The sequence below is a fragment of the Phalangium opilio genome, unplaced genomic scaffold, assembly GCF_054372755.1.
Source record: "Phalangium opilio isolate 3A_F unplaced genomic scaffold, DU_Popi_V2 ptg000056l_1, whole genome shotgun sequence".
NCBI lineage: Eukaryota > Metazoa > Arthropoda > Arachnida > Opiliones > Phalangiidae > Phalangium > Phalangium opilio.
Window position 1 is genome coordinate 4,034,734 of NW_028324175.1, and position 14,726 is coordinate 4,049,459.

Sequence of the window (14,726 nt, forward strand, 5' to 3'; positions counted from 1 at the left end):
CAGTTTTTTGAATGAATATCGTTACATTGCTTGAATTAAAGCAAAAAGTATAAAAATAATGGTTTCAGTGGTTATATTTGAAAACAGTGAACAAATACTCAAAATGTTTTTCTTAGGCCGAGTTACGTCGATTTTGAAAATGTTATTAAAAATCGAGGTACATTTTTAATTATTGTTCAATCAAGATGAAATCACTTTCAAAGAGTGTTTTATAGGGAATTAAGCTGAATTCGGTCAAACATTTCTCCAAAAAAATGCATTCAAAAGTGTACCGAAAAAATCGCATGTTTTTTTTCTTCAAGATACAATATCCGTGACAACGATTTCTTATTGAAAGTTGAATTTTAACAGTTTTTTGAATGAATATCGTTACATTGCTTGAATTAAAGCAAAAAGTATAAAAATAATGGTTTCAGTGAACATATTTGAAAATAGTGAAGAAATACTCAAAGTATGCTTCTTTGGCCGTGAAACGTCGATTTTGAAAATGTTATTAAAAATCGAGGTAAATTTTTAATTATTGTTCAATCAAGATGAAATCACTTTCAAAGAGTGTTTTATAGGAAATTAAGCTGAATTCGGTCAAACATTTCTCCAAAAAAATGCATTCAAAAGTGTACCGAAAAAATCGCATGTTTTTTTTCTTCAAGATACAATATCCGTGACAACGATTTCTTATTGAAAATTGAATTTTAACAGTTTTTTGAATGAATATCGTTACATTGCTTGAATTAAAGCAAAAAGTATAAAAATAATGGTTTCAGTGAACATATTTGAAAATAGTGAAGAAATACTCAAAGTATGCTTCTTTGGCCGTGAAACGTCGATTTTGAAAATGTTATTAAAAATCGAGGTAAATTTTTAATTATTGTTCAATCGAGATGAAATCACTTTCAAAGAGTGTTTTATAGGGAATTAAGCTGAATTCGGTCAAACATTTCTCCAAAAAAATGCATTCAAAAGTGTACCGAAAAAATCGCATGTTTTTTTTCTTCAAGATACAATATCCGTGACAACGATTTCTTATTGAAAATTGAATTTTAACAGTTTTTTGAATGAATATCGTTACATTTGCTTGAATTAAAGCAAAAAGTATAAAAATAATGGTTTCAGTGGTTATATTTGAAAATAGTGAAGAAATACTCAAAATATGCTTCTTTGGCCGTGAAACGTCGATTTTGAAAATGTTATTAAAAATCGAGGTACATTTTTATTTATTGTTCAATCGAGATGAAATCACTTTTAATGAGTGTTTTATAGGGAATTAAGCTGAATTCGGTCAAAAATTTCTCCTGAAAAAAATGCATTCAAAAAAGTACCGAAAAAAACGCATGTTTTTCTTCTTCAAGATACAAAATCCGTGACAACGATTTCTTATTGAAAAATTTAATTTTAACAGTTTTTTTATTGAATATCGTTACATTTGCTTGAATTAAAGCAAAAAGTATAAATATAATGCTTTCAGTGAACATATTACAAAATAGTGAAGAAATACTCAAAGTATGCTTCTTTGGCCGTGAAACGTCGATTTTGAAAATGTTATTAAAAATCGAGGTAAATTTTTAATTATTGTTCAATCGAGATGAAATCACTTTCAATGAGTGTTTTATAGGCAATTAAGCTGAATTCAGTCAAACATTTCTCCAGAAAAAAATGCATTCAAAAAAGTACCGAAAAAATCGCATGTTTTTTATCTTCAAGATACAAAATCCGTGACAACGATTTCTTATTTAAAAATGAATTTTAACAGTTTGTTGAATGAATATCGTTACATTTGCTTGCTTTAAAGCAAAAAGTATAAAAATAATGGTTTCAGTGGTTATTTTTGAAAATAGTGAAGAAATACTCAAAATATGCTTCTTTGGCCGTGAAACGTCGATTTTGAAAATGTTATTAAAAATCGAGGTACATTTTTATTTATTGTTCAATCTAGATGAAATCACTTTTAATGAGTGTTTTATAGGGAATTAAGCTGAATTCGGTCAAAAATTTCTCCTGAAAAAAATGCATTCAAAAAAGTACCGAAAAAATCGCATGTTTTTCTTCTTCAAGATACAAAATCCGTGACAACGATTTCTTATTGAAAAATTTAATTTTAACAGTTTTTTGATTGAATATCGTTACATTTGCTTGAATTAAAGCAAAAAGTATAAAAATAATGGTTTCAGTGAACATATTTGAAAATAGTGAAGAAATACTCAAAATATGCTTCTTTGGCCGTGAAACGTCGATTTTGAAAATGTTATTAAAAATCGAGGTACATTTTTGTTTATTGTTCAATCGAGATGAAATCACTTTTAATGAGTGTTTTATAGGGAATTAAGCTGAATTCGGTCAAACATTTCTCCAGAAAAAAATGCATTCAAAAGTGTACCGAAAAAATCGCATGTTTTTTTTCTTCAAGATACAAAATCCGTGACAACGATTTCTTATTGAAAATTGAATTTTAACAGTTTGTTGAATGAATATCGTTACATTTGCTTGAATTAACGCAAAAATTACAAAAATAATGGTTTCAGTGGTTATATTTGAAAACAGTGAACAAATACTCAAAATGTTTTTCTTAGGCCGAGTTACGTCGATTTTGAAAATGTTATTAAAAATCGAGGTACATTTTTAATTATTGTTCAATCAAGATGAAATCACTTTCAAAGAGTGTTTTATAGGGAATTAAGCTGAATTCGGTCAAACATTTCTCCAAAAAAATGCATTCAAAAGTGTACCGAAAAAATCGCAGGTTTTTCTTCTTCAAGACACAAAATCCGTGACAACGATTTCTTATTGAAAAATTGAATTTTAACAGTTTTTTGAATGAATATCGTTACATTTGCTTGAATTAAAGCAAAAAGTATAAAAATAATGGTTTCAGTGGTTATTTTTGAAAATAGTGAAGAAATACTCAAAATATGCTTCTTTGGCCGTGAAACGTCGATTTTGAAAATGTTATTAAAATTCGAGGTAAATTTTTAATTATTGTTCAATCGAGATGAAATCACTTTCAATGAGTGTTTTATAGGGAATTAAGCTGAATTCGGTCAAAAATCTCTCCAGAAAAAAATTCATTCAAAAAAGTACCGAAAAAATCGCATGTTTTTTTTCTTCAAGATACAAAATCCGTGACAACGATTTCTTATTGAAAATTGAATTTTAACAGTTTGTTGAATGAATATCGTTACATTTGCTTGAATTAACGCAAAAATTACAAAAATAATGGTTTCAGTGGTTATATTTGAAAACAGAGAACAAATACTCAAAATGTTTTTCTTAGGCCGAGTTACGTCGATTTTGAAAATGTTATTAAAAATCGAGGTACATTTTTATTTATTGTTCAATCGAGATGAAATCACTTTTAATGAGTGTTTTATAGGGAATTAAGCTGAATTCGGTCAAAAATTTCTCCAGAAAAAAATTCATTCAAAAAAGTACCGAAAAAATCGCAGGTTTTTCTTCTTCAAGACACAAAATCCGTGACAACGATTTCTTATTGAAAATTGAATTTTAACAGTTTTTTGAATGAATATCGTTACATTGCTTGAATTAAAGCAAAAAGTATAAAAATAATGGTTTCAGTGAACATATTTGAAAATAGTGAAGAAATACTCAAAGTATGCTTCTTTGGCCGTGAAACGTCGATTTTGAAAATGTTATTAAAAATCGAGGTAAATTTTTAATTATTGTTCAATCAAGATGAAATCACTTTCAAAGAGTGTTTTATAGGGAATTAAGCTGAATTCGGTCAAACATTTCTCCAAAAAAATGCATTCAAAAGTGTACCGAAAAAATCGCATGTTTTTTTTCTTCAAGATACATTATCCGTGACAACGATTTCTTATTGAAAATTGAATTTTAACAGTTTTTTGAATGAATATCGTTACATTTGCTTGAATTAAAGCAAAAAGTATAAAAATAATGGTTTCAGTGGTTATATTTGAAAACAGAGAACAAATACTCAAAATGTTTTTCTTAGGCCGAGTTACGTCGATTTTGAAAATGTTATTAAAAATCGAGGTACATTTTTATTTATTGTTCAATCGAGATGAAATCACTTTTAATGAGTGTTTTATAGGGAATTAAGCTGAATTCGGTCAAAAATTTCTCCAGAAAAAAATTCATTCAAAAAAGTACCGAAAAAATCGCAGGTTTTTCTTCTTCAAGACACAAAATCCGTGAATACGATTTCTTATTGAAAATTGAATTTTAACAGTTTTTTGAATGAATATCGTTACATTGCTTGAATTAAAGCAAAAAGTATAAAAATAATTTTTTCAATGAATATATTTGAAAATAGTGAAGAAATACTCAAAGTATGCTTCTTTGGCCGTGAAACGTCGATTTTGAAAATGTTATTAAAATTCGAGGTAAATTTTTAATTATTGTTCAATCGAGATGAAATCACTTTTAATGAGTGTTTTATAGGGAATTAAGCTGAATTCGGTCAAAAATTTCTCCTGAAAAAAATGCATTCAAAAAAGTACCGAAAAAATCGCATGTTTTTCTTCTTCAAGATACAAAATCCGTGACAACGATTTCTTATTGAAAATTGAATTTTAACAGTTTGTTGAATGAATATCGTTACATTTGCTTGAATTAACGCAAAAATTACAAAAATAATGGTTTCAGTGGTTATATTTGAAAACAGTGAACAAATACTCAAAATGTTTTTCTTAGGCCGAGTTACGTCGATTTTGAAAATGTTATTAAAAATCGAGGTACATTTTTAATTATTGGTCAATCGAGATGAAATCACTTTTAATGAGTGTTTTATAGGGAATTAAGCTGAATTCGGTCAAAAATTTCTCCAGAAAAAAATTCATTCAAAAAAGTACCGAAAAAAATCGCATGTTTTTCTTCTTCAAGATACAAAATCCGTGACAACGATTTCTTATTGAAAATTGAATTTTAACAGTTTTTTGAATGAATATCGTTATATTTGCTTGAATTAAAGCAAAAAGTATAAAAATAATGGTTTCAGTGGTTATTTTTGAAAATAGTGAAGAAATACTCAAAATATGCTTCTTTGGCCGTGAAACGTCGATTTTGAAAATGTTATTAAAATTCGAGGTAAATTTTTAATTATTGTTCAATCGAGATGAAATCACTTTCAATGAGTGTTTTATAGGGAATTAAGCTGAATTCGGTCAAAAATTTCTCCAGAAAAAAATTCATTCAAAAAAGTACCGAAAAAATCGCATGTTTTTTTTCTTCAAGATACAAAATCCGTGACAACGATTTCTTATTGAAAATTGAATTTTAACAGTTTGTTGAATGAATATCGTTACATTTGCTTGAATTAACGCAAAAATTACAAAAATAATGGTTTCAGTGGTTATATTTGAAAACAGAGAACAAATACTCAAAATGTTTTTCTTAGGCCGAGTTACGTCGATTTTGAAAATGTTATTAAAAATCGAGGTACATTTTTATTTATTGTTCAATCGAGATGAAATCACTTTTAATGAGTGTTTTATAGGGAATTAAGCTGAATTCGGTCAAAAATTTCTCCAGAAAAAAATTCATTCAAAAAAGTACCGAAAAAATCGCAGGTTTTTCTTCTTCAAGACACAAAATCCGTGAATACGATTTCTTATTGAAAATTGAATTTTAACAGTTTTTTGAATGAATATCGTTACATTGCTTGAATTAAAGCAAAAAGTATAAAAATAATTTTTTCAATGAATATATTTGAAAATAGTGAAGAAATACTCAAAGTATGCTTCTTTGGCCGTGAAACGTCGATTTTGAAAATGTTATTAAAATTCGAGGTAAATTTTTAATTATTGTTCAATCGAGATGAAATCACTTTCAATGAGTGTTTTATAGGGAATTAAGCTGAATTCGGTCAAAAATTTCTCCAGAAAAAAATTCATTCAAAAAAGTACCGAAAAAATCGCAGGTTTTTCTTCTTCAAGACACAAAATCCGTGACAACGATTTCTTATTGAAAATTGAATTTTAACAGTTTTTTGAATGAATATCGTTACATTGCTTGAATTAAAGCAAAAAGTATAAAAATAATGGTTTCAGTGAACATATTTGAAAATAGTGAAGAAATACTCAAAGTATGCTTCTTTGGCCGTGAAACGTCGATTTTGAAAATGTTATTAAAAATCGAGGTAAATTTTTAATTATTGTTCAATCAAGATGAAATCACTTTCAAAGAGTGTTTTATAGAGAATTAAGCTGAATTCGGTCAAACATTTCTCCAAAAAAATGCATTCAAAAGTGTACCGAAAAAATCGCATGTTTTTTTTCTTCAAGATACAATATCCGTGACAACGATTTCTTATTGAAAATTGAATTTTAACAGTTTTTTGAATGAATATCGTTACATTGCTTGAATTAAAGCAAAAAGTATAAAAATAATGGTTTCAGTGAACATATTTGAAAATAGTGAAGAAATACTCAAAGTATGCTTCTTTGGCCGTGAAACGTCGATTTTGAAAATGTTATTAAAAATCGAGGTAAATTTTTAATTATTGTTCAATCAAGATGAAATCACTTTCAAAGAGTGTTTTATAGGGAATTAAGCTGAATTCGGTCAAACATTTCTCCAAAAAAATGCATTCAAAAGTGTACCGAAAAAATCGCATGTTTTTTTTCTTCAAGATACATTATCCGTGACAACGATTTCTTATTGAAAATTGAATTTTAACAGTTTTTTGAATGAATATCGTTACATTTGCTTGAATTAAAGCAAAAAGTATAAAAATAATGGTTTCAGTGGTTATATTTGAAAACAGAGAACAAATACTCAAAATGTTTTTCTTAGGCCGAGTTACGTCGATTTTGAAAATGTTATTAAAAATCGAGGTACATTTTTATTTATTGTTCAATCGAGATGAAATCACTTTTAATGAGTGTTTTATAGGGAATTAAGCTGAATTCGGTCAAAAATTTCTCCAGAAAAAAAATCATTCAAAAAAGTACCGAAAAAATCGCAGGTTTTTCTTCTTCAAGACACAAAATCCGTGAATACGATTTCTTATTGAAAATTGAATTTTAACAGTTTTTTGAATGAATATCGTTACATTGCTTGAATTAAAGCAAAAAGTATAAAAATAATTTTTTCAATGAATATATTTGAAAATAGTGAAGAAATACTCAAAGTATGCTTCTTTGGCCGTGAAACGTCGATTTTGAAAATGTTATTAAAATTCGAGGTAAATTTTTAATTATTGTTCAATCGAGATGAAATCACTTTCAATGAGTGTTTTATAGGGAATTAAGCTGAATTCGGTCAAAAATTTCTCCAGAAAAAAATTCATTCAAAAAAGTACCGAAAAAATCGCAGGTTTTTCTTCTTCAAGACACAAAATCCGTGACAACGATTTCTTATTGAAAATTGAATTTTAACAGTTTTTTGAATGAATATCGTTACATTGCTTGAATTAAAGCAAAAAGTATAAAAATAATGGTTTCAGTGAACATATTTGAAAATAGTGAAGAAATACTCAAAGTATGCTTCTTTGGCCGTGAAACGTCGATTTTGAAAATGTTATTAAAAATCGAGGTAAATTTTTAATTATTGGTCAATCGAGATGAAATCACTTTTAATGAGTGTTTTATAGGGAATTAAGCTGAATTCGGTCAAAAATTTCTCCAGAAAAAAATTCATTCAAAAAAGTACCGAAAAAAATCGCATGTTTTTCTTCTTCAAGATACAAAATCCGTGACAACGATTTCTTATTGAAAATTGAATTTTAACAGTTTTTTGAATGAATATCGTTACATTTGCTTGAATTAAAGCAAAAAGTATAAAAATAATGGTTTCAGTGGTTATTTTTGAAAATAGTGAAGAAATACTCAAAATATGCTTCTTTGGCCGTGAAACGTCGATTTTGAAAATGTTATTAAAAATCGAGGTAAATTTTTAATTATTGTTCAATCAAGATGAAATCACTTTCAAAGAGTGTTTTATAGGGAATTAAGCTGAATTCGGTCAAACATTTCTCCAAAAAAATGCATTCAAAAGTGTACCGAAAAAATCGCATGTTTTTTTTCTTCAAGATACATTATCCGTGACAACGATTTCTTATTGAAAATTGAATTTTACAGTTTTTTGAATGAATATCGTTACATTTGCTTGAATTAAAGCAAAAAGTATAAAAATAATGGTTTCAGTGGTTATATTTGAAAATAGTGAAGAAATACTCAAAATATGCTTCTTTGGCCGTGAAACGTCGATTTTGAAAATGTTATTTAAAATCGAGGTACATTTTTATTTATTGTTCAATCGAGATGAAATCACTTTTAATGAGTGTTTTATAGGGAATTAAGCTGAATTCGGTCAAAAATTTCTCCTGAAAAAAATGCATTCAAAAAAGTACCGAAAAAATCGCATGTTTTTCTTCTTCAAGATACAAAATCCGTGACAACGATTTCTTATTGAAAAATTTAATTTTAACAGTTTTTTGATTGAATATCGTTACATTTGCTTGAATTAAAGCAAAAAGTATAAATATAATGCTTTCAGTGAACATATTTGAAAATAGTGAAGAAATACTCAAAGTATGCTTCTTTGGCCGTGAAACGTCGATTTTGAAAATGTTATTAAAAATCGAGGTAAATTTTTAATTATTGTTCAATCGAGATGAAATCACTTTCAATGAGTGTTTTATAGGGAATTAAGCTGAATTCGGTCAAAAATTTCTCCTGAAAAAAATGCATTCAAAAAAGTACCGAAAAAATCGCATGTTTTTCTTCTTCAAGATACAAAATCCGTGACAACGATTTCTTATTGAAAAATTTAATTTTAACAGTTTTTTGATTGAATATCGTTACATTTGCTTGAATTAAAGCAAAAAGTATAAAAATAATGGTTTCAGTGAACATATTTGAAAATAGTGAAGAAATACTCAAAATATGCTTCTTTGGCCGTGAAACGTCGATTTTGAAAATGTTATTAAAAATCGAGGTACATTTTTGTTTATTGTTCAATCGAGATGAAATCACTTTTAATGAGTGTTTTATAGGGAATTAAGCTGAATTCGGTCAAACATTTCTCCAGAAAAAAATGCATTCAAAAGTGTACCGAAAAAGTCGCATGTTTTTTTTCTTCAAGATACAAAATCCTTGACAACGATTTCTTATTGAAAATTGAATTTTAACAGTTTTTTGAATGAATATCGTTACATTTGCTTGAATTAACGCAAAAATTACAAAAATAATGGTTTCAGTGGTTATATTTGAAAACAGTGAACAAATACTCAAAATGTTTTTCTTAGGCCGAGTTACGTCGATTTTGAAAATGTTATTAAAAATCGAGGTACATTTTTAATTATTTTTCAATCAAGATGAAATCACTTTCAAAGAGTGTTTTATAGGGAATTAAGCTGAATTCGGTCAAACATTTCTCCAAAAAAATGCATTCAAAAGTGTACCGAAAAAATCGCATGTTTTTTTTCTTCAAGATACAATATCCGTGACAACGATTTCTTATTGAAAATTGAATTTTAACAGTTTTTTGAATGAATATCGTTACATTGCTTGAATTAAAGCAAAAAGTATAAAAATAATGGTTTCAGTGAACATATTTGAAAATAGTGAAGAAATACTCAAAGTATGCTTCTTTGGCCGTGAAACGTCGATTTTGAAAATGTTATTAAAAATCGAGGTAAATTTTTAATTATTGTTCAATCAAGATGAAATCACTTTCAAAGAGTGTTTTATAGGGAATTAAGCTGAATTCGGTCAAACATTTCTCCAAAAAAATGCATTCAAAAGTGTACCGAAAAAATCGCATGTTTTTTTTCTTCAAGATACAATATCCGTGACAACGATTTCTTATTGAAAATTGAATTTTAACAGTTTTTTGAATGAATATCGTTACATTGCTTGAATTAAAGCAAAAAGTATAAAAATAATGGTTTCAGTGAACATATTTGAAAATAGTGAAGAAATACTCAAAATATGCTTCTTTGGCCGTGAAACGTCGATTTTGAAAATGTTATTAAAAATCGAGGTACATTTTTGTTTATTGTTCAATCGAGATGAAATCACTTTTAATGAGTGTTTTATAGGGAATTAAGCTGAATTCGGTCAAACATTTCTCCAGAAAAAAATGCATTCAAAATTGTACCGAAAAAATCGCATGTTTTTTTTCTTCAAGATACAAAATCCGTGACAACGATTTCTTATTGAAAATTGAATTTTAACAGTTTTTTGAATGAATATCGTTACATTTGCTTGAATTAACGCAAAAATTACAAAAATAATGGTTTCAGTGGTTATATTTGAAAACAGTGAACAAATACTCAAAATGTTTTTCTTAGGCCGAGTTACGTCGATTTTGAAAATGTTATTAAAAATCGAGGTACATTTTTAATTATTGTTCAATCAAGATGAAATCACTTTCAAAGAGTGTTTTATAGGGAATTAAGCTGAATTCGGTCAAACATTTCTCCAAAAAAATGCATTCAAAAGTGTACCGAAAAAATCGCATGTTTTTTTTCTTCAAGATACAATATCCGTGACAACGATTTCTTATTGAAAATTGAATTTTAACAGTTTTTTGAATGAATATCGTTACATTGCTTGAATTAAAGCAAAAAGTATAAAAATAATGGTTTCAGTGAACATATTTGAAAATAGTGAAGAAATACTCAAAGTATGCTTCTTTGGCCGTGAAACGTCGATTTTGAAAATGTTATTAAAAATCGAGGTAAATTTTTAATTATTGGTCAATCGAGATGAAATCACTTTTAATGAGTGTTTTATAGGGAATTAAGCTGAATTCGGTCAAAAATTTCTCCAGAAATAAATTCATTCAAAAAAGTACCGAAAAAAATCGCATGTTTTTCTTCTTCAAGATACAAAATCCGTGACAACGATTTCTTATTGAAAATTGAATTTTAACAGTTTTTTGAATGAATATCGTTACATTTGCTTGAATTAAAGCAAAAAGTATAAAAATAATGGTTTCAGTGGTTATTTTTGAAAATAGTGAAGAAATACTCAAAATATGCTTCTTTGGCCGTGAAACGTCGATTTTGAAAATGTTATTAAAAATCGAGGTAAATTTTTAATTATTGTTCAATCAAGATGAAATCACTTTCAAAGAGTGTTTTATAGGGAATTAAGCTGAATTCGGTCAAACATTTCTCCAAAAAAATGCATTCAAAAGTGTACCGAAAAAATCGCATGTTTTTTTTCTTCAAGATACATTATCCGTGACAACGATTTCTTATTGAAAATTGAATTTTAACAGTTTTTTGAATGAATATCGTTACATTTGCTTGAATTAAAGCAAAAAGTATAAAAATAATGGTTTCAGTGGTTATATTTGAAAATAGTGAAGAAATACTCAAAATATGCTTCTTTGGCCGTGAAACGTCGATTTTGAAAATGTTATTAAAAATCGAGGTACATTTTTATTTATTGTTCAATCGAGATGAAATCACTTTTAATGAGTGTTTTATAGGGAATTAAGCTGAATTCGGTCAAAAATTTCTCCTGAAAAAAATGCATTCAAAAAAGTACCGAAAAAATCGCATGTTTTTCTTCTTCAAGATACAAAATCCGTGACAACGATTTCTTATTGAAAAATTTAATTTTAACAGTTTTTTGATTGAATATCGTTACATTTGCTTGAATTAAAGCAAAAAGTATAAATATAATGCTTTCAGTGAACATATTTGAAAATAGTGAAGAAATACTCAAAGTATGCTTCTTTGGCCGTGAAACGTCGATTTTGAAAATGTTATTTAAAATCGAGGTAAATTTTTAATTATTGTTCAATCGAGATGAAATCACTTTCAATGAGTGTTTTATAGGCAATTAAGCTGAATTCAGTCAAACATTTCTCCAGAAAAAAATGCATTCAAAAAAGTACCGAAAAAATCGCATGTTTTTTATCTTCAAGATACAAAATCCGTGACAACGATTTCTTATTTAAAAATGAATTTTAACAGTTTGTTGAATGAATATCGTTACATTTGCTTGCTTTAAAGCAAAAAGTATAAAAATAATGGTTTCAGTGGTTATTTTTGAAAATAGTGAAGAAATACTCAAAATATGCTTCTTTGGCCGTGAAACGTCGATTTTGAAAATGTTATTAAAAATCGAGGTACATTTTTATTTATTGTTCAATCGAGATGAAATCACTTTTAATGAGTGTTTTATAGGGAATTAAGCTGAATTCGGTCAAAAATTTCTCCTGAAAAAAATGCATTCAAAAAAGTACCGAAAAAATCGCATGTTTTTCTTCTTCAAGATACAAAATCCGTGACAACGATTTCTTATTGAAAAATTTAATTTTAACAGTTTTTTGATTGAATATCGTTACATTTGCTTGAATTAAAGCAAAAAGTATAAAAATAATGGTTTCAGTGAACATATTTGAAAATAGTGAAGAAATACTCAAAATATGCTTCTTTGGCCGTGAAACGTCGATTTTGAAAATGTTATTAAAAATCGAGGTACATTTTTGTTTATTGTTCAATCGAGATGAAATCACTTTTAATGAGTGTTTTATAGGGAATTAAGCTGAATTCGGTCAAACATTTCTCCAGAAAAAAATGCATTCAAAAGTGTACCGAAAAAATCGCATGTTTTTTTTCTTCAAGATACAAAATCCGTGACAACGATTTCTTATTGAAAATTGAATTTTAACAGTTTTTTGAATGAATATCGTTACATTTGCTTGAATTAACGCAAAAATTACAAAAATAATGGTTTCAGTGGTTATATTTGAAAACAGTGAACAAATACTCAAAATGTTTTTCTTAGGCCGAGTTACGTCGATTTTGAAAATGTTATTAAAAATCGAGGTACATTTTTAATTATTGTTCAATCAAGATGAAATCACTTTCAAAGAGTGTTTTATAGGAAATTAAGCTGAATTCGGTCAAACATTTCTCTAAAAAAATGCATTCAAAAGTGTACCGAAAAAATCGCATGTTTTTTTTCTTCAAGATACAATATCCGTGACAACGATTTCTTATTGAAAATTGAATTTTAACAGTTTTTTGAATGAATATCGTTACATTGCTTGAATTAAAGCAAAAAGTATAAAAATAATGGTTTCAGTGAACATATTTGAAAATAGTGAAGAAATACTCAAAGTATGCTTCTTTGGCCGTGAAACGTCGATTTTGAAAATGTTATTAAAAATCGAGGTAAATTTTTAATTATTGTTCAATCAAGATGAAATCACTTTCAAAGAGTGTTTTATAGGGAATTAAGCTGAATTCGGTCAAACATTTCTCCAAAAAAATGCATTCAAAAGTGTACCGAAAAAATCGCATGTTTTTTTTCTTCAAGATACAATATCCGTGACAACGATTTCTTATTGAAAATTGAATTTTAACAGTTTTTTGAATGAATATCGTTACATTGCTTGAATTAAAGCAAAAAGTATAAAAATAATGGTTTCAGTGAACATATTTGAAAATAGTGAAGAAATACTCAAAATATGCTTCTTTGGCCGTGAAACGTCGATTTTGAAAATGTTATTAAAAATCGAGGTACATTTTTGTTTATTGTTCAATCGAGATGAAATCACTTTTAATGAGTGTTTTATAGGGAATTAAGCTGAATTCGGTCAAACATTTCTCCAGAAAAAAATGCATTCAAAAGTGTACCGAAAAAATCGCATGTTTTTTTTCTTCAAGATACAAAATCCGTGACAACGATTTCTTATTGAAAATTGAATTTTAACAGTTTTTTGAATGAATATCGTTACATTTGCTTGAATTAACGCAAAAATTACAAAAATAATGGTTTCAGTGGTTATATTTGAAAACAGTGAACAAATACTCAAAATGTTTTTCTTAGGCCGAGTTACGTCGATTTTGAAAATGTTATTAAAAATCGAGGTACATTTTTAATTATTGTTCAATCAAGATGAAATCACTTTCAAAGAGTGTTTTATAGGGAATTAAGCTGAATTCAGTCAAACATTTCTCCAAAAAAATGCATTCAAAAGTGTACCGAAAAAATCGCATGTTTTTTTTCTTCAAGATACATTATCCGTGACAACGATTTCTTATTGAAAATTGAATTTTAACAGTTTTTTGAATGAATATCGTTACATTGCTTGAATTAAAGCAAAAAGTATAAAAATAATGGTTTCAGTGAACATATTTGAAAATAGTGAAGAAATACTCAAAGTATGCTTCTTTGGCCGTGAAACGTCGATTTTGAAAATGTTATTAAAAATCGAGGTAAATTTTTAATTATTGTTCAATCAAGATGAAATCACTTTCAAAGAGTGTTTTTTAGGGAATTAAGCTGAATTCGGTCAAACATTTCTCCAAAAAAATGCATTCAAAAGTGTACCGAAAAAATCGCATGTTTTTTTTCTTCAAGATACAAAATCCGTGACAACGATTTCTTATTGAAAATTGAATTTTAACAGTTTTTTGAATGAATATCGTTACATTTGCTTGAATTAACGCAAAAATTACAAAAATAATGGTTTCAGTGGTTATATTTGAAAACAGTGAACAAATACTCAAAATGTTTTTCTTAGGCCGAGTTACGTCGATTTTGAAAATGTTATTAAAAATCGAGGTACATTTTTAATTATTGTTCAATCAAGATGAAATCACTTTCAAAGAGTGTTTTATAGGGAATTAAGCTGAATTCGGTCAAACATTTCTCCAAAAAAATGCATTCAAAAGTGTACCGAAAAAATCGCATGTTTTTTTTCTTCAAGATACAATATCCGTGACAACGATTTCTTATTGAAAATTGAATTTTAACAGTTTTTTGAATGAATATCGTTAC